General features: G+C 40.0%; 1 long non-coding RNA gene across 1 annotated transcript; it reads left to right on the top strand.

Annotated features, from left to right (window-relative positions):
* Window positions 15,051–20,759, top strand: LOC110256986. Its single transcript, XR_002339089.1, has 2 exons — window positions 15,051–15,162; window positions 17,911–20,759. It is a non-coding gene; the product is annotated as an uncharacterized LOC110256986 (long non-coding RNA).

The following is a 22,328-nucleotide window of genomic DNA, read 5'->3' as shown; positions in this document are numbered from 1 at the left end:
GCTCCCAATTGACACATTTATACCGTATAGCCAAGTGGAATACACACAGACTGAATACTTACAATGCACAAGGACTGAACAATTTGGTGTTCTAATTAACCTGGTCTGACCAAACTAGGAAAACAACAGGCTGCCAAATATTGGACTGAATATCATACGATTAGACTTGTTGGACTGTTATGAAATGTGTTGCTTGCTGACATCTACTATAGAAAATACAAATCATTAATATGGACTTTAATGATGCCCTGATTGAGGTGAATACTAGTCTAACCATGACCAGAGGTAGCACAACTTTGATTAACCTATTATCCTCTACGGTGGGTTCAATAAAAGGGAATGTAAAATTAGGGACCATAACCCTGAAATGCAATAGTTAATCCTCCACATAAAGAGTCAGGATTGGTTGCCAGAATACAATAGCTAGAGTGATGAATGTGAAAAGATTAGCAATCCAGATAACCCCCCTGGACACTATTACTTTATCACATGCAAATAAATTAGGATTTCTATAATTAATGTAGGTAGAAGGAACTGGATTTGGCTTTTTTTTAATCTTCTTGGTTTTGTTACCCTAAGACATTCGCCTCCTTCCATAGCCCCCAGGACCTTCTTGCTGCAGGAGTCCCCTTGCCAGCTGGTCAGGACCTAGCCATGCCCACACAGGCCCTCTCATCCAAGGCCCATCTCTGTTCCAAGGGAAACACTCAGTCACTCTCCTTTGCCGCAAAAAAACACTGGGGTATAGGCTAATCCCTAGGTGATAACCTCTTTGCTACCCCCATCAGCAAAGCAGTCTGTCCCTCCTTTTTGATTCCCTGGGCAAGAATCACATTCCTGTTTCTTAAGCCTAGAAGCTGCAGTGCAATGAAAGCCCTCCAAAGAGTACATAGCAAGCTCTCCAAGTAGTGCTATGAAAGCCCTGTCTTGGCTTAGGTTCCCTCAGGAGCCAGCACCAGGACCAGGATTCCAGGGCAAATGGTTTATTTAGGAGGTGCTCTCAGAAAACACTGGCGAGGAGTGGGAACCATAGGTATGATGAGCACTGTAATGCATTTGCTCATATACTCTCAAAGAGGCAGCCTGTGAGTGTCACAGTAGAGCCTCAGCTACCAGCTCTTTTTTAAATGAAGTTGTTTGAAGACAGCTGCCTCTCCCAAGGTCAGGACCCCTTCTAAGCACAGAGCCCACACCCAGAGACTAAACATTGTAGGGTTATAATCTTCCCACCTACTTACCTCAACTCAGCACACCTCTGAAGGGCCTCTCCAAAGTCCCCTAAGGGTTCAGCTGAGGCTTCAACTTGGACAATGTTGCGGTCCAGCATCTCCTTTTGCTACTTTGCTCCCATCACCTGCCTCCCACAGGTGTAGATCCCAAAAGAGCTCCCCAGTAAACATCCTGCACATTAATAAACCCAACCTGCAACTACAGGTAGGGGAAGAGAGACAATATAGGGTGTATTGTCAAGCAGTTTACCACTACGGGGAATTGGAGCTCAATCCCACCAGAAAACATTGAGAAACAGTATAGAACATATGCCTTAGAATCACCCCACCTAAGGGGTGAAGGAGCTCAGATAATTGTTGGTTGAGCACATAATCCCTTCCATAACTGACCTGTCCCATGCACAACAGGCTGCAGCTGCCAGAGGAAACCCTCAAGCAGAGTCACGGGCTTGGTACTTGGGGGTTAGGCTGGAGAGCACAGAAATGAGAGATGTCCGTAGGATACAGGCAGGCTCTGACCAAGTCTGCTTCTAATCACCTGCTGTCATTTAGGCCTGAAGGGAATCATCTTCCCAGGCTAATGATGGACCCAGAAGGAAAGAAGCACCAGATATGGGAAAGTCCTGGAAATACCTACCACAATCAGGAAGGGATGTGGGCTTGGAACCCAGAGCATGGCCATCTATCAAACACTGATTGAGTGAATAATACCTGCCAGACATTCTACTTGGCTGTTCTCACGCATGAACTCATTTAATCTTCACAACAATCCTATGAGGTATTTCAATTTAACATATGAATAACTGAAGTTTAGAGGAGGGAGACGTCCCCACATTAGAAGCTTCATCCCAAATTTAAGCCAAAAATCCATAATCTGAACTAGACTATACTATTTTCACCTCTCTAGAAGAAAGAAATAGATTTCTCCAAAGAGGAACATTTTTAGTGAGCTTTAGAAGCAGAAGGCCACTAGCCACCAGGCTAAACATCATTCACTTTTGTGAAAAGTGAAGAGCCATATCCCCCTTTCCCCCTGCAAACAGCTAGCATGGGGGCCAGTGGGGGGAGAAAGTGTAATGTCATAATAAGAATTTAATGGTAACAGGTGAAACTACTCTGTGTTCTACACCGTCCGTGTTTATCTATTCATTCCCTAGCATTAAGCATTCCAGCTGCTGAACTGAGATTAAGTTTGCAACTTAAAGTGACTATGACAGTGTTATTACCTAAAAGTAGCCAGGAGAGTCATGGGTGGCCAGTTTTCATCCAATGGCAGGTGCAGATTGCTTCCACTCAATCAATTTCATAAGGAAGATGGGAGACACAAAGTTGTGTCTCAATCACCAGTGATATCCCACCCATCATAACTATCTCAGCTTACCAGTTACATACTAACTAACCTACACAGTCGACACTGACAGCTTTCCCAGCTTCTATGAATTATAGAAATAACGACTACTAAAATAACTATGTAGGGTACCTCGTTTTCATTTCCAAATCTCACTTTATTTTTGACATTAAAAAAGAGATTTGAGCTGCCGCTTGTCTAAATTGATGGTGCTCTCAAGCACTTACTTCAAGTCGGAGAGAATGACACGAGAGGAAAGTGGCAGAAAAACCTAATCGTCTTATGGACAAGCAAGCTGAGCCAAGGAAGATTCTTCCTCCTTGGCCTCATTCTCCAGAACTGAGAGGCACGTGAGGCACCGCAAAGTCTCTAAGAAATTCTGGTCTCCTATTTCTCCTCAGGCATCAGACTGAGAAAATTCTCCAATGTTCTCTTATGGTAAATGGTCTTTTATTGGGGCACTTGCCCAGGACTGACGTTTCAGTCTCAAAAAAAAAAAAAAAAGTGAGGGAAAAAAATCTTCCCCATGGGACCACAAAGCTAGAGGAAAAAGTAGCCATGTCCAATGATAGCAAGTTGGTAAGAACAGAAATCACATGAAGTGTCAAAAGAACGTTGTTAAAATAAGATAGAAATAAAGGCAGAAACAGACTCAAAGATTTGGAAACTGAATTCGTGGTTATGTAAGGGGAAGTGTGGGGCAGGAGGGATAAATTAGGAGGTTGGGATTGACATGTACACACTACTCTATATAAAATAGACAGGTAACAAGGATCTACTCATAGCACAGGGTAATCTACTCAATGCTATGTAATAGCCTATATGGGAAAAGAATCCGAAAAAGAATGGAGATATATATAACTGATTCACTTTTGCTGCACACTTGAAACTAACCCAACTTTCTAAGTCAACCATACTCCAATAAAATTTATTTTTTTTAAAAAAGAAGTAAAGGCAGAGGGTTTTTTTTAAGAAATAGGGTGTAATTCTAGAGTACATGTGAACTACTACCCTACAATGAGAAGATTCTAAAATGTTTTTCCTCATTTCCTCTAATAGATCACAGTTCACAGCTTATCAGCTGCTCTTTATCCATTTAAAATAATCCATGAGGAAATATTAGATCAAGGCTGTTTGGTGCCCAAACAAATAATATCTCAGGGGCTAATCATCTTGGGAAGAAGGAGGAATGCTCCCAATGCCACTGTAGAAAAATGTTGCAGCCCCTATAATTACTTTGCAAATCATGGAGTGGTTCTTTGTTATGTTGATGGCCAAAATTTCACCATTTGTCTACATCTAAATCTGGGACATCTGGCTACCCTAACCTTGTATACTAGACAGAGCATAAATCACAGGCTAGGGAGCCATGGACAGTGAAAGGCACAAAGTTATGAAAATTTATGGCCTTAGCAACAAAACCACATAAAATTTCAGTATACGTATACTGTTTTATTTTTAGATCATCTTCCAGCCACCTCTCCATCATGGTTTGAATTCAGGGAAAGGCAAGTTTGACACATCTGACTACTTATAATTAACATCATGTTTAAAACAACACCAAAAAAAGTGACAAAAACCCCAGTTTCTCCCAATAGAAAATATTAAGTATCAAAGAATTGCTTTATCATTAAAACATTTTTCCTTGGTCCAACTGATTAGTTTCTCTGAGTCCTGTGACTATTGACTTATGCATAAAAAGATCAGAAGGGGACAATTAGAAGGAAGAGCAATAGGTAAAATTATTTTCTACTTTCAACTGGCAAAAGAGAAAGAAATGTTATGAATATTGAATGGGAAAGCAAATCGCAGAATTGGATATAAGTGTGATTCCTCTTTTAAATAAACTGTAAAATACATACAGAGAGAGAGAGAAACTGATAAGGGGATAATGGTTTGGAAGTATATTTATTAAACTCTAAATAATGGCCATTCCTAACAAGTATATTTCCATATGCTTGTTTGTTCTTTTTTTTTTTTTTTTTTTTTTTTCTTTATGGCTGCACCTATGGCATATGGATGTTCCCAGACTAGTGGTCAAATCAGAGCTGCAGCTGCAGGCCTATGCCACAGCCATAGCAATGCCAGATCTGAGCTACATCTGTGAACAACACTGGCATCTTGAGACAACATTGGGTCCTTAACCCACTGAACAAGGCCAGGGATCAATCCTGGATCCTCATAGAGACAATGTCAGGTCCTCAACCTGCTGAGCCACAATGAAACTCCTGCTTGTTCTTTGTTTTTGTTTTATAAGCATTTATTTGGTTTTTTTTTTAAACCAATGAGAATTCTTTCTAAAAAAATCTCCTAAACCTTGCCAGCATATACTCTTTAACAGTTTTCTCCCCAGTGTTGAAAACAGGGCACCAACAGTTAATGAAGAAAATTAGACAATGTATTCAAAGCATCCAGTATCACACTTGGTACAGCAGATGCTGTATGATCAGAGGCTACCAGTTTCATTGGCACATAACATTTTCAAAAACCAAGAATTCAAAATTAAAATTTATATTAAAATAATATTGTAGATTATCTTTTATTCTCATCTATGTGTGAAAATCATTACAAATCAAATGAAAATTAGAATCTTCAGGGGGAAAATTGTTTTAGTAAAAACAATATTGTATTATATAATGAATCCCATTAATAATAATTGGGGGTGTTATAACACTCTACTTCCTTGACATTTATTGAATTTTTATCAGCAGATCATTATATAAAATAAAATTCTGGAAACACTTTGCTTCCCATATCCCCAGAGCTTCCTTTGGGTCTGAAGTAAAATCATCTTCTGTAGAACTTGATTTAATATTGCATCCAAAGCTTGATTTCCTTCCTTTTCCTGACTCACTTTCCTCCTTTCCTACTTGTCTTGCCTATTAAGTCCTTTTCACACAAATCTCAACCTCTAGGACTGCTTCTGGTGAATCCAATCTTAGGTAAACTTTGGAAATCTTCCCTCACACTGCTCATGCTTTCCAGGTGATTATATTCTTGTTTGCAGTTTCATCTCCTGACTATAAGAGGATGATTTCCAAAGCCTCTTCCTTGAGCTTAGACCTGTGGACTCAACTGTCTGCTAGGAAATCTCAGTCCTGATGTCCCCCAGATAACCCAGTGGAATGTTAGGCAAATTATCTCTACCTTTCCTCATCTGTGAGAAAGAGAATAGCATTATCCCCGTGGGGTTGTTTTTTTTTTTTTTGGTCTAAATGTAAATTTATAAAAATAAAGCAATTAGAAGAGTGTCTGGCACTTCCCATTAAAAAACATACACATTTTCACGTTGTATTATTCTTGTTTGTTTTTTCCTTTTTTTTTTTTTTTTTTTTTTTTTTTTGCTGCATCCATAATGCAGAAGTTCCCTCTCCAGGGATCAAATCCAAGCTGGAGCTGTGACCAACACTGAACAACAACATAGCTTCTGCAACACTGAATCCTTAACCCACTGTGTCCGACTCAGAATTAAACCTCTACAGAGACAAACTGGATCATTAATCTACTGTGCCACAGTGGAAACTCCCTTATTACTCGGTTTTTTGGATTGGTTGGTTTTGGTTTTGTTTTGCCTTTTAGGGCCGCACCCACAGCATATGGAGGTTCCCTGGCTAGGGGTCTAATTGGAACTGTAGCCTCCAGCCACAGCAACGCAGTATCCAAGCCATGTTTGCAACCTATACCACAGCTCACGGCAACACCAGATCCTTGACTCACTGACTGAGGCCAGGGATCAAAACCACAACCTCCTGGTTCCTAGTCTGATTTATTTCCACTGTGCCATGACAGGAACTCCTACTCTTGATTTTATTTTGTTCCCACTAGAGTATTGCAACAAGAATAGTTCATGGCAGCAACTGATATTTAGGAATGATATACTCAGTGTATTCCATACCAGGTCAGGAGAGGCCCAAGAGGAGGACTCAGTGGCTCCAACAAAGACAGCAATCAGAGTACCCTTCTAATACTACAGAACTACCAGAAGGCTTTTAGGAACTATATAGGATTACCATTTTTGTAAATCAAAAACTGTTTTGTTTTGCTTTTTTTGGTCTTTTTAGGGCTGCACCCTCGGCATATGGAGGTTCCCAGGCTGGGGGTCCAATCAGAGCTGTAGCTGCCAGCCTACACCACAGCCACAGCAACACCAGATCCAAGACGCTTCTGTGACCTACACCACAGCTCATGCAACACTGGATCCTTAACCCACTGAGCAAGGCCAGGGATCAAACCTGCAACCTCATGGTTCCTAGTCAGAGTCGTTTCTGCTATGCCACAAAGGGAACTCCCAAAAACTGTTGAATTACTGCAATTTCATACTTTAATACATAGAAACAAAATATGTTTACACAAAAAAAAATACAATCTTAAAACCTATTGTGTTAAGGACCTTTAAAAAGTAGCCCCTCTTCCACTACGCTAAGTGAAATAAGCCAGACAAAGACAAATATCCTATGATATCGCTTATATGCAGAATGTAAAAAATATATCATGACATTCTCATGTGGCATCGCAAGTTCAGGATTTAGTGCTGCTGCAGCTGTGGCTCAGGGCACAACTGCGTCACAGGTTCTATCCCTGACCTAGGAAATTTCCACACTCCACAGGTGCAGCCAAAAAATAAAAAATAAAAGTAACAAAAAAAGAAGAAGACTCACGGATATAGAGAACAAATTAGTGGTTACCAGTGGGGAAAGAAGATGGGCAATACAGGAATCGGGGAGTGGGAGATACAGACTATTAAGATAGGCTCAAAGATGTATTTTACACCACAGGAAATATAGCCAATATTTTGTAGTAACTCTTAATGGAAAATATCTTTAAAATGTGTTAATTTTTAAAATTTTAAGTAGCCCCTCTTTTTAAAATAATTTTAAGATTTTTTTCCAAGGCCATATTTTGTAGCTGTACGTCATATTTCATTTTCATCAAGCTCAAGACTCTCATCATCAGTATCACTAGGAAAACTCAGGTCTGAGTTTCTGCTTCTTTAGTTTTCATTGAATAGGCTCCTTGGGTCTCCACCATCATACCTGTGAACCACCAGCTGCTGCTTAATTTTAAACCCTGGGTCATAGACTTTTTAGTTTCTAAACTTGGACATTAGTCTTTAATGGAGTAGCCTCTCCCTGCAGATGTTCTAAAAAGCTGGTGACAGAACCTATTTTCACCCACACAGTCATGTCAGCAGTTTTCCAGTCCATTTTGATGGTGCATGGCAATGACAGTGGCAATTGTTTCTGCAGAAACATATCCATCTTACACACACACACACAAAAAAAAAAAAAAAAAAAAGGAGAGAGAGAGTAATCAAAAGTTACTCTAGCTAGCTAAGTGTGGAAGAGACAAGGCATTCAAACAACCAAAGGTTCTGGTTTTGTGAAGCATGCTTGGTTTTCATCGTAAGTCCTATGAGCTCTCACCCCAAGTCCAATGGTTAGAACTCAGCTTCTGGTTAAATGTCATGGAGGAGGATCAGGTTTTAATGCTCTTCATATGGTCATCCTTCATACTCTCCTAATCCGGTCCCAGGGCACTTATGGAAAATTCTATAAAAGAAGGCATTTTAGGAAACTGGAAGAGTAAGTCAATAAGAGTACTAGTTGACACACTAAGAGGTAAAGCAAAGCTTTCAGTCCAAGAAACATTAAATAAAGAGTTGGAGTAATGAGGACTCCCTCCTTTATCTCAAGGCACTGATGTGTTGGGTTGAAAAGACAACCAGTATAGAAGGGAAAACACTTAATATGAGTGGCCTAAATCTAGTAGACAGGCTAACAATAAGGAGATTGGGTGACAGCAACCAAGGAGCACAAAAGAAGAGCCCAAATGCTGCTCAAAAAAGCAAAAGGCAAAACAAACCCATGCAGACAAAGCAACCAAGAAAGGGCTTTGGAGGAGAACAAATATTTCTAAAGAGGATTTGTTTTAAGTTGGTGCAATGAGATATGTGACAAAAATCCCCTCTCCCACCTTTCTTATAAAGTTAAATCAGAAAAAAAATTGTTTTTTGGTTTTGTTTTGGGTTTTTTTGCCATAAACTCTAAAGATATTCTGAGTTTGGCATCTAGATTGGTCCAGAGACTCATCATGGAAATACTGAAACTAGACTGCAGTGAACATCTGGGTGGAGTTAATATCCTTCAGCATTCACAAAGGCCTCACCAAATCTTGAAACACACCCCTCACTTGAGAAGAGACTTGAGGCCCTGGGTTTAACCTAACTTTGAAAACACTCTCAGAGATTTCTTACAAAGCAAACACTGGCTCCTACATTACATTTCCACAACTGCCCCAAACATAAACCCAGCAAAGAACAATTCCCCTGAATTGTAATAAATAATGTATGGTTTCATTTATGAGTAATATAAAAAGTAAAGGCAATCAGGGTGATGCACTGAATGAAATAATAGTTTTGCAATTACACCACAGCAAAGCTGCACAAAAGCTGCATGCCAGATGGCTACATCACTCGAGGGAAGCTAGGAAAACATAAATACTCTGCATCCTCACATTCATCAGGGCTTTGGGGAAAGGCGACCAGATCTCAATGCAAGGAGGCTTATCTCCATTTGAAGTCACTGGTAGCTGGCCACCTTCCTAGGATCAATGATACAAGTTGCTTCCTGCCAAAAGGGCTGTCATCTGAAAAGAAGCAGGAATGGCATTCCAAGAGAAGCCAAATAGATGAAACAGATTTTTACATTTCCATTTATCAGATTTCACACAGATGTGTTTGTAGAAACAATCTGAATGAATTTAGCTAAAGTAAAAAGTAAAATGTAGCATTAAGTATTTATAAAATATTTTTAAGGTGACCCTTGGAGACAGTTATCTATCATTTCTCACTGAATCCTGGTCTCAGCAAGATCAGATGGGTAGGAGCTTGACGAGTAGAAGGTATTGGTGGCGGCACCCAACATTAGTGTCAATAAGCAAGAGGAAAACAGCTGCAATCCTAGGCTTCTGGATTGCCAACATCAATCCCACCCAGCGGGAAGGACTGGAAAATGAGGAAAGCTTCCAGGATGCAGAATTACTTGTAGGAGCAGAAAACACATGAGAAAAGGTAAGTGGGGACATTGGAAAGAGATTTTGTTGGATTCTCCTCAGAATATGTGATTCACACCAACTCAACCACTGACATCTCCCAATCGACTTCACCAGGGGCAGGAGACTCTTTGTTATATAACTGATTTACCACGCCCGCTGAGCTCCCAGAGCTGATTCTTCAAATTAAGAGGAAAGAAAGAGAAAAACCTAACTAAATAAATAAAATTCTAAGGCATGAGGTACATTCAGTTGTCAACTTCTGGTTGTCAGCTGTGTTAATAAGTATGAGCCAAATATACGCTTCACTCACCTGATGCATCTGTTGATCTGCCAGTTCCATCTTCAAAACTTGAGACAGATGGGACATTTACCCATGGAAATTTAGAAATTCTTCTAGGGTACTGGGAATGCGCGTTCTTCCCAGCGGGCTGTCTCCTATGCCTGGGGAGGGACAGGGAAGCTTCATGGACATAGCTTTGAACTCCGGGGAATTCCAGGGAAGCCTGAAATATAAGATATTTTTTAAATATATCTAACAACCGCTTTCAGTGCTAATTAATCATTCCTTTTCAAGCATGAATGCTCCAGTCCTAGAGCTTTATGTTCATACAAAATAGAGCGAACAAGGCTGGTTTATTATTTAAAAGCTCCTCAGGTAGAAATTTAAAAGGAGCTGTGATGCTGGTGGATCTGAATAAATGCAAAGTGGTGCCAAGGAGCAGTTGTCAGGAGTCTTGGAAGCTGTTTCTGCATCTGTTTCTAATTCTGTGTGACTTCTAGCCCTTGATTTCCTAACCTGTGAAATGAGGCTGGGATGATAAGTATTGTGTTTCCCCTTATATGCATGATCTAGTTAACTGGCAGTGGGTGGATGGATGGCTATTTGTGAGGAATATAATAAGGCTGAGACTAGGTCAAAGGGAAAGAGGATTGTGACTGAATAGTGATGTCTGCAATACACATAGGATTAGAAAGTATTGATGCATGATTCATCATATGTGGAAGTTCTTTCCTGAGGCTGCAGCTCTCTAAGCCTATGATTCATGTACTTCAAATCATAATGGGATTCCCTTGTACATAAGTTATTTTTCCCTTGATGGTGTCAAGATTTTATCTTTGGATTTCATCATTTCTGCAGTGATGTGTCTGGGTGTGAGTCTTTGGTTTATCCTACTTGGGACCTGTTGAGCTACTTGGAAATGTAGATTAATCATCTTTATCAAATTTGGGAAGTTTTCAGCCATTACAGCCATTATTTCTTTGAATATTTTTTCTACTCCTTTGTCTCCTCTCATTTTGGTACTCCCATTACACATATGTAAATGTGTTTAGTGGTTTCTCAGATGTTTCTGAGGCTCCCTTCAGTTTTCTTCATTCTTTTCTCTCTGTTCTTCATATTATATAATCTCCATTAATATATCTTTAAGTTTGATGATTCTTTCTTCTGCCAGTTCAAAACTACTGTCAAGCCCTTCTAGTGAATTTTTCATTTCAATTGTACTTTCAACTCCAGAATTTCAATTTGATTCTTTTTTATAATTCATGTATTTTTATTGGCATTCTTTACTTGATGAAAAGTTACTTCATACCCTCTTTTACTTCTTTAAGCATGATTTCCTTTAGTTCTTTGAACATATGTATAACAGCTGCTTTGAAATCTGTCCTTGTTAAATCTGACATTTGAGCCCTCTCCCAGGCAGTTTCTATTATCTGCCTTTTTCCCTTTTCTATTATCTGCCTTTTTCACTGTTTCTTTGCCTGCCTCATAATTTTTTGTTGACAACTGGACTTTCTAGAGACTCTGGATAGTGACTCCCATACCCCATCTCTAGGGATTTTTCATGTGTGTTGTGTGTGTGTGTGTGTTTTCTTTTTTACATGTTTAGACACTTTGATAGTATTTTAATGAAGTCCATTTCCCCACCAGAGATGAAACCTTTTGGATTACAATGGTTTTAGCAGTGCTCTCTTTGAGAGTCTATCTGTTAATATGTCTGCCTCGTTTGGTATCACACCCAGTTGTTAGGCTCTACCAGCTCATAGCTCTCTTGGTTTCAAGAATGCCTTGGATATAAATTGCTCCACAATGCATTCAGTTAAATTTAGGCAGTAGTAGTTTTTGAGACCAGTTTTTGAGGTTTGTTCTGACCTGAAGAAGGCTCTTCTTAGCTGTTTCTCCCCAGTACTTATTGCTAAACTAACTTGTCTTTGCTTTAGTTTGTTGCTCTTAATTTAGAAGAGTTACTGGCCTCATCTTATTTGCTTACCAACAAAACTCCTATTATTTGGAGAGCACCTTTAGGTTTAACATTTCTACACACCTTTTCAAATAAAGTCAGTCCAATTAGGGAGAACTTCATTTTCTTTTTTGATCGCACTCATAGCATTTGGAAGTTCCTGGGCCAGGGATCAAATCCAAGTGGTGGTTGTGGCAACACCAGATCCTTAACCCACTGTGCCACAAAGGGAACTCCATTTGGGGTGAGCTTTGGATTCATATTTTCATATGAATTGCCTATTCTCTTAGACAAGATTTCTGAGCTCCTACTCCAGGCACTGGGCAGGTGCAGTAGCCTCCATTCTTCTTGGTTTATCTCTCCTGGCTTGGAAACTCTGCTCTACAAGTGAGCTGGGACAAGGGAACTTGGAGGCCAGTATGCTCATCCTGTCACACCTGTGAAAGATGGTCTGCCTCATGAGTAAGGACTGGTTGGATGAAGGAATCCCTCTGACTTCTCAGTCTCTCTCACCAATAAATTGGCCTCTTTGACTCAGAGATTGAGAGGCTACAAAGTTCTGGAGTGGTAAATATTACATCCACTAATTAGAAGCTGAGAAGAGAGGGAGTCCCATTTTCTTGGTCACATCCACCAGAAGTAGTGCTTCTGTCAAGCTGATGGGGATGGGGGCTGGTCATGGCTTAATTGCCATTGACTCTCACTGATCTTACTTTCAGAGATTTGTCTTGAACCAATGTTTCTTCATTTACTGTACACCTTTTGGAAAGTTTTCAGATTTTAAATAGTTCGACTTTATTTTATGGTTTTCAGTAGTTATGCTTATTTCACCAAGGAGTAGGTCCACAGAATTCTTCATACTGCCACTGCCATCCCAGAAATGGTACCTGATGGCTTCCTTCTTATCTTAAAAAGCAAACTTAAAATTACTGTGGATTTATCTTAAAGTTGTCACCTCTGTCTTTTTTGACTGAATCTCTAATCGTCAAATATCTGCTTTTATCCAGTTAAAATTGACAAGTGGGTAAGTAGAGATTTATGCTTATTTTCCATTCTGAAAAAGAATATGTGTCACCTGAGGCTCTTAATTATTGTAGAAACAAATTGTGACAGAACCAGAGGATTCTTGAAAAAATTTTCTTGGATACAGTGTAGATTAATTTTATATCAACTTGACTGGGCCACAAGGTACCCAGACACTTGGTCAAATATTATTCTTGGTATGTCTTTGAGGGTTTTTCTAGATAAGCTTAATATATGAATTTGTAGACTAAGTAAATCAGATTGCCCTCCCTAATGTGGATGGGGCCTCATCCAATCAACTGAAAGCCTGAATAAAATAAAAAGGCTGAGTAAGGGGGAACTCCTCCCTCCTGACTTAATAAGCTAGAACATGGGTCTTTTCCAACCTTCAGACTCATACTGAAACACCAGCTCTTTTGGGGTCTTGAGCTTGTGACTTCAGGACTGGAACTACACCTCAGCTCTCCATGGTCTTCAGCTTGTCAACTGAAGACCTTGGGACTTCTAAGCATCTATAATTACAGGAACCAATTCCTTATACTAAATCTCTTTATAGATATACATAGAGATAAATGTGAAAATATATGAATAGCTATATCCATCCTATTGGTTCTGTTTCTCTGGAGAACTTTGACAAAACACATAACAAGCACCTCACCTTTTGTAGGATTTTACTGCTGCTAGTAATTTTCAGATTTGGCTGTCTCTAAAGGCTTTACAGGTTTAACCTCAGGACAAATTTCAGGGAGTCACTCATGGTTTCTTCTAGTTTTTTACTCAGAAATGTTGAGTAAAATGCAGTTTAAGGCAGTAAAGTGCGAAAGTAAATCTATTTTTCATCCTTTCCTGCTGCATTTGACTCAGGACTACCATGAGGCTAAAATATTCTGATAAGTAAAAAGCATCCACACTGGAAAGGAAGAAGTAAAACTGTCTTTTGTAGATGACATATTACATATAGAACACCGTAAGACTACCAGAAATGGTTAGAATTAATGCATGAATTCAGAAAATTTGTGGGAAACAAAAATCAAACACAAATATTAACTGCATTTTTATATATTGACAATGAACTATAAGAGAAATTAAGAAAACAATCCCATGCGGTACTAAGTGGGACCCTCTACATCTCTCCATTACTATATATGACCCTGGCTGATTACTAAGAGTGTAAATCCTCCTGAATAGCTATGCCTGGAAGAGGGAACTGTAGAAGGTGGACATTCCTCATTTATTCCTTCAAATCTTTGCATGCCCTCACTGTAACAGACACTGAACTAGATTGTAGGATGCCACAGTAAATCAGATACAGGGTCTATTCTCAAAGAGCACCCAGTCTGGGTATAAAACCAAATAACTACAACCCCACATTATGAGAGCTAAAATAAGACATGGAGCATTTGGTACTCAGAAAATGTTAAAAACGGCTGGCTGAGGAGAGGAAAAAGACATCTTCGTAGAGTAGAAGTATTGAGTCAAGTTCAGACTTCTAAAAACCTATTTATTCCTGTTCCTCTCTAGCCTTCAATGACCATCCAGCTTCTCACCTCAGTATTAATGGCCACCCAGCCCTGAAGGCCAGCAGGTGATCTCACTTCACTTCTATGCAGGGTCAAGGAGTAATTTTTAACTGGTTTGTCCCTGGGGGCTAAAACACCAGACCTCAATTTCCCGGCAATGCTATCAAACCCAGGTTGCCACACCTTCCCTGCAGAACAAATGGTAGTAGAAATTCTATTAATTGACTCCCATTTAACTTTTCACCTTGTTAACCAGCTCTGTCCATTCCCTCTATCAAATACTCAGATGACAATGCAGGCAGAAAAGTCACTATATGTGAGTTAGTCAGCTTCATACACCCATACACTTCTGCTTCCCCTAATAATCTGATTGTATGTCTACCAAGAGTCAATTGTGCTTGTTCCTGCATCTGTTTCTGCCTGTTGTAATCTGGGGATGGTGGTAGGCCAAAGAAGGCCCCCAAAAATGTCCACATCCTAATACTTAGAATTTGTGAATATGCTAACTTAGGTGGCAACAGGGATTCTGCAAATATGATGAAGGCTAAGGACTTTGAGATGAGGGCAAGTAGACTGAGTGACCCAGGTGGAAACAATCTAGTCATGTGACTTCTTCTTAGGAAAGAGGCTTTCATGCTGTAATCAGTCAGAGAGGAACTTGGTGGAAAAGCTCTCAGAGAGCTGGTAGCTTTGAAGATGGAGAAAAACACTCATAAACCAAGGAACAAGGGCCGTCTCTGGAAGCTGAAAAGGTAAGAAATAAACCTTTCTCTAGAGCTTCTAGAAAGGAATACAGCCCTGATGACACCTTGATGTTAGCCTAGTGAAACCTGTGTCAGACTTCTGACCTACAGAGACGTAAGATGATACATTTGTATTGATTTAAGCTGCTAAATTTGTGATGATTTATTCTAGCAACCATAAAACAATAATACATGGTTTAAAGACCTCATCCTCCCCTGTCTGCCTTCCTTAGTCTTGTTGCAGTTGCTGTGGTTTTCACTGTAAAAAGGGAACCCTATGCACAGTGACCTTCTAAGCTGGCCCCAGGGCCATGACAAGGATGCCTGAATCATGCGAGATTGGAAATCACACCCTTGGGAAAATGGGAAGGGCAGTCTCCAGACTAAGACTTTTACAACAGACTTGCAATGTACAAAGCCTGTGTATTTTTCTTAGGTGGGAAATTATAGGGCTGAGTAAAGTTCCAAAGAAAGGAAACCTTACAAATAAGATTTACACTTCAGACTCCCAATACTGTAGGAAGAATTTGAGAGGCATATGAGGAAGGCGTGGAGTACCACCTTTTTTTTTTTTTTTTTTTTTTTTTTTGTCTTTTTACCTTTTTCTAGAGCCGCTCCCATGGCATATGGAGATTCCCAGGCTAGGGGTCTAATAGGAGCTGTAGCCACCGGCCTATGCCAGAGCCGCAGCAACGCAGGATCCGAGCCGCGTCTGCAACCTACACCACAGCTCACGGCAACACCAGATCCTCAACCCACTGAGAAAGGCCAGGGATCAAACCCACAACTTCCTGGTTCCTAGTCGGATTTGGTAACCACTGCAGCACAACAGGAACTCCTGGAGTAACATCTTTAGACTGAGTTAACTTTCTTGGTAAAATGGGAATAAAAATACCTAATTCACAGAGTCTCAAAGATGACCAACAACTCACGTAAATCTCGAGGTACATAGATGTTCACTATCTCAGCAGTATTACACTTGCCACAGCTGCTGTTTATTAACTGCTTCTTGGCCTCATGTAGAAAGGGAACACCTGCAATGCTCAGAGCTTCAAATTTTTCATTAACATACGTTGCCTCTTTTGAGCTGAACATTCTTAGAGATGAGCAGAGTAGTTTTTTTTTTTTTTTGTCTTATAGAGATTTGGAAAGATGCAGTGATTTTCAGACACTCCAGCAGATAAACTGAGAAGGCAAACAGTCTGGTACTCTACTGTCTCCCACAGGATGTCTGCTGATCCTATTTCTTGTTTCCATATGCAACGTGGTCCTCTTCATGATGCTTCCCAGCCAGCCCTTCAGTGCTGTTTTGTTTGAGGCAGTGTGGTGATGTCCTTTACCCACACTTCTCATGCTCATAGCCTCACACCTCCCTGTGCAGTGTCTAACAAGCTGTCTTTCCCTCAACCACCCACAGTCTAAATCCTCCCCCGTATGTTGTGCAGCAAAGCACTAGGTCCAGGCTGGTGGGCAGGGTCCAGATTTAGAGTTGCATGCCTTCTGTTCATTGACAATAGTGGTTAGAGATGATAAGTTATCAAGATTGCAATGTTATCCCCACAAAAATGTGTGACCATAACCCCAACCACTTAAGAAATCCGTAAAATGGTTTGAAGATATATTTACTATTGCCTCAGTTTCCCCAAAGGGGATCACTTTTCAGGATATCAGTTGAAAGAGGGTCCAAAGGCACATATAACTTCAGCAGTGTTTTGTGTATGTGTATAATCAGGACTGGGTATCAGGGCTAGAAATCGGAGGTGGAGTCAGCAGTTTGATCCAGCTGGTTTCAGGTAGATGGCCTCTCAAACCTGAGGGTTTGGGTGAAAACAAGTATAGGGATGTGAAAACAGTGATTTGTTATAAAATAATTTGGTTGACCAAGAAATCTTTTCTTTATAACTCATTTTAACTCGTAAGTGGACTGATCAATTCTAAGGCCAGTGCTGCTTTTTAGTTTTTGTCAACATCATATCTGTGGCTTTTCAACTAGCTGAGAAAAGTTCATTTCCACATCTAGATTAGTAATCCAAATTTCAAATAGGAAATCACTTTCTTTATACTCGGGAGGGATCCCCATATTTGTATATATTTCTTCCTCATTTCCTTTGGAATAAATTCATTATTTCCTGTATCTTAAACAAAATGAAATGAAGTCAGAACAGCTGGGTCCTAAGCATAGCTCCACCATCCATGACTATGGGTAAATACCATGGGCCTCCATTTTCTAATCCACGTGTTTTTACATAATATGATTTCTAATGTTCTTTCCAGCTCTAACCCTTGGAGCATAAATTGCAAGTATAATAACTCAAAAATAGGAGTTTCCACAGTGGCTCAAGGAGATTGATCGCATTTGGGGAGCCCGGGACACAGGTCCAAGCCCCGGCTGGGCACAATGGGTTAAGGATCTGGCTTTGCCACAGCTGGCTTAGATCTGATCCCTTGCCAGGGAGCTCCATATGCTGCAGGGCAGCCAAAAAGAAAAAAAAATGAAAAATAGTCCAGTATTAAGCTAAGGTACTTTGTACTAGAACTGAATGAAATGCTAAGAGACAGGGAATTGAGGAGAGATGAGCTTTAGTGGGAAATAGCCTGTTCTTTCCTCTTAAAGGAATGTTCACTCACTTTTCTGGGCTGAGGGAAGCCCTGCTGCAGAAGGCAGTCCATGGAGAGATGGTTGTCTGTCCCACTGAAAGTTGAAAGCTCTTAATCTTGTAGTGCCCAGCAACTTCAATGTGGTGATTTTCTGTCTAGAAAATTCTCAAGCCTAATGAAGAGGAGGAAATCCCTGTTCAGAGATTGTCACATCTCACTCACAGAACCTGGAAAACAAACCCTCAAGCTCATTTCTCTCAAAGTTTACCCAGAGCTTGGTTTTGCCATCATTGATTCTCGTGTTTACTCTTCTCCAGATGTTTGGGTGCAGTGGACTTGGGAGCAAGGTCTCCATAATTTACTTCAATGACTGTCCACTGTTGAGCCCATGGAGGAAGTGTTTCTAAACCTTACCCTTAGGAAATTTTTCTTTTATTCATTGCAAATAGCCTTTGCTTTCAATAGTACAGGTACATCCTTCAAGATGTGTCTGTAACTTTCTAGAGTTTCTCCTTATTCACGGTTTCTATCCTGAGATATATACCCCAGCCACCTCCTACTCAACTATCAAATTATTCTCAGTCTTCCAGCTTCTGCCTGTTTCTGGGGGTATATCACCATTTCAGCCCTTGGACCTTAGGCAACTTATCAAGCTCCAAAACCTGGCTTCACCCCTGGACCATGATTTGGTACATACCTCCTGATTAAGATGTTCTCTGCCACTCTCAGGAAATAATCTGTATAGTTCAATTGACCCAAAGGTAAACTTCAGGGCCTTGTAACCCATGTCACCACCAGGTCAACCTACAAGCAGAGTCCAGATCAATTGGAGAATCTAGCCAAGTAGAGAAGACTTTCAAGCTTTTCCATCAAGTCCTGAACCAAGTGAGAGAAAATCTGAAGCAGAGTTCAGATTGAATGATTGAGACAGTGAGGGTCTAGTCCCCCACCTGTGTTGTTGATAGATACCTAATGGAACCAGATCTTGGTCTTGAGGAGCGACGTCATGAACATTCAATCTTCCCAAATCTTAACCAAGACCTATGGCAGCGGTTACTACAAAAAAATTCCCCTTCTTGGGTGTGAAATACTGATTACCCTTCAAACAAATGCCCCCTAACTGAGGAAAGGAATTCTCAATTCTACAGTGGCCTAATAAATGGAAAACCAAATAAAAGTCCTCTAAAAATTAGGAATAATTGTCCAACTCAGATGTATCATTCACAGCAGATAGTACATAGTGAATATCTTTTGATGCAGAAAATAAGTAACCATAAACATAAAACATTAATTCTGATATAGCTGTCTTTGCCCATTCTCCTGTGTACTTATGTTCTGAGTAAATACATTTTTGACTAAAAAAACCATTGAAATACTAGATCCATAAAATTAATTGGAATATGATTTGTTCACTTTCTACTTACTGATATTTTGAGAAGCTGTGGTCATTGAAAACCCTCCAAGCATAATTTTGGGGAAATAAAACTATCCACCAAGAGCTCAATTGATTCAAGCCATAATTATCCCTGCACAAGGCTGCAACCAAATAGCCTCTCTTTTTACAAAACAAAGGTTTTCAAGGGCAAATGTTCACCTTCAAGTTGATTTAAACTGTCCTGCTTCCTCTAGGAAAGAAGTAGATTTCACTCTTATCTCGCTGTTGTCCCCTTCCTGTTCCTCTAAACACCATAATGTGCTGACATCACCCACCAAGGAAGACCTAGCACATTTTTGGGAAGTCTGAGTCATCTAAAAACTGTTTCAGGTCAAAGCAGAAGACGTCATTTGCTGGTCATGCTAAAATAGAAGCAGAGAAAACAAGCAGTATCGAGAGTCTGCTTCCAGATCTAACTCTGTTTTTAACTGGACACATGATCTTGGGCAAGTCTGTTGGGTCTCTATGAGTATCAGTTATCTATCTCGGGGGAATAACTGGTGCTCCACAAACCATAGGGATTGCCCTGTACCTCAAGTGAGGGAAGTGTATGAAAATGCTTTGAAAAGTTTAGATCTCTCTACATAGAGCAGATTACCATCTCTGATTGAAATCTCATGGTAACAGAGAGACAGTTACTTACTGCCAAAGATTTCCACAACCTGATTCATTCTTGCCAAATTTCTAGATGTATATCTGAAGTCGTTTCTTGATACTTCACTGATGGGAAGTATCCAAAATCATCCTTAGAAGTAAGTTGATTTTACTATTTTCTTTCACATAATTTTTCCATTCAAATCAACATTTTTAGGAACTCAGCCCATGTAGATAAACCCACTGCGTTTCCCTGATAGAACTTAGATGAGAAAGAGGGCAGAAGAAAAAGTAAGCCAATTCCTTTTGTATTTCCAATAGAGACCTTGACCAGAATCAGCCCTAACCTCCTTAGCATCTCTCACTTATGAGAATATTTTCTATCTAGCTTCCATCACTGCCTTGGACACAGATCACCTCTACTGGTAGAATAACAACATGGTTATCAGTAGCCTCAGCAACCTCAGAACTCTGTTTATATTGTCTTTGACATCTTCCAAATTGCCACAGTAAGGTCAACGAGAGATGTTGGAGGCTTGACAGATATGCATGTATACAGGCCATAGTGAATCAAAGAAATTAGATGGCAGTTGAAGAATGATGCTAATCTAGGCTTGCAAAATATGTAAGGCTTTCCCAGGCTTCTCGGGGAAAAGGAGTGAGATGGGAAACGTACATCGTTTGAGTGGCTGCTTGAAAGCAAGTTGCCAAATACTCCCATTGTCATTGATGGGAAGCCGTTGACATTCTTGTTCTCAGGCCCAGAACCCTAAGGGAGTTGGAGGAAAGGGCATAATAGCCTTAAGCATAAACAACATAATCTTTCTCTGGAGGGTTAGTCATTTATAGCTTCTATGAATACAAAGATCTGTGCCTTGCATATCTATAGCCTTGATCAGTAATATTGAAAATGCCATATGTGATCCTGTACGTACAAGGAAGTAGAAAATAGCAAATAAAAATCATGACTTTGCTCAGAGGGTTGTTATTGCCTCTTGAAGGTGATATCCCCCTGATCCCCACTCTATTTCTTTGTCTCTTCTTTGTTAATTCTGCAGCACCACTGACTTTGGGAGCTGGGTTGACGAGCAGGTCTCATCACAAGAGAGATGGGCAACCTTTTCACTGCATTTGCACCCCTACTTCTTGGCCTCATCTGCCTACCATTCCTCAGCCTGGATGGGGAGCTTCTGGCCCTTATTTTCTGCCCAATACATGGCAAGCCCTATCATTCTCCTCCCCAGCAATGGAGCAAGTATATTTTGCCAAATTCACACATAATTCCTATCCTGCAGTTCAGACCTAAGGAATGTCTAATATTTCCAGTAGAATCTTTCCCCCACCTATTGAACAAAACATGACTTGAATTGTACTTTTGTTTTCTGGGTTTGGGGGAGGGTTTCCAACTTTATCAAGATATGATTGACATCATATTGTGCACTTTCAAAGGTGTACAATGTGTTGATTTGATATGCTTATTTATAGCCAAATGATTACTACTATAGCATCATGTAATCACATATTGTGGGTGAGAATATTTAAGACTACTCCCTTAGAAACTTTGAAGTACATAATATAGAATTTTTAGCTGTAATCATCATAACCGTATGTTAGATCCCCAGAACATATTCACCTTATAAAAGGAAGCTGGCACCCTAAGACCAACATCTCCTCACTTTCCCTAGCCCCAGATAAGGAGGATTGTTTCTCTAAGCGTGGATTTTTTGAATTCCACATATAAGTAACATACTAATTTTTACATACGTGTGTTTCCTATGTCTCATATTTAATTTAGCATAATGCCCTCAAATTCCATCCATGTTGTCAAAAATGGTAGGATTTCCTTCTTTCTAATGACCGAAATATATTCCATTGTGTTTGTATATATATGTGTGTGTGTGTGTATCACATCTTCATCCATTTATCCATTGATGGACACAGGTTTTTCCACCTCTTGGCTATTATCAATAATGCAGCAATGGACCTCAGTGCAGTGTAGATATTTTTGACATAATAGTTTCATTTCCCTTTGATACACATCCCAAAGTAGAGTTGCTGGATCGTATGGTAGTTTTATTATTATTATTATTATTACCATTGAAGTATAGTTGATTTACTATGTGTTAATTTTTGCTGCACAACAAAGTGATTAAATTATGCATATATGTACATTCTTCTTTTCATATTCTTTCCATTATGGTTTATCATAGGATATATATATATTTTTTTTTGTCTTTTTGCTATTTCTTTGGGCCGCTTCTGCGGCATATGGAGGTTCCCAGGCTAGGGGTCCAATCAGAGCTGTAGCCCCGGCCTACGCCACAGCAACGCGGGATCCGAGCCGCGTCTGCGACCTACACCACAGCTCACGGCAACGCTGGATCCTTAACCCACTGAGCAAGGGCAGGGACCGAACCTGCAACCTCATGGTTCCTAGTTGGATTCGTTAACCACTGCACCACGACGGGAACTCCCCTATCATAGGATATTGAATACAGTTTCCTGTGATATACAGAACCTTGTTGTTTATCCATTCTATATATAAAAG

The sequence above is a fragment of the Sus scrofa genome, chromosome 1 (assembly GCF_000003025.6).
Source record: "Sus scrofa isolate TJ Tabasco breed Duroc chromosome 1, Sscrofa11.1, whole genome shotgun sequence".
Lineage (NCBI taxonomy): Eukaryota > Metazoa > Chordata > Mammalia > Artiodactyla > Suidae > Sus > Sus scrofa.
Note: the sequence above shows the minus strand (reverse complement) of the source record. Positions and strands in the feature narration are given on the sequence as shown.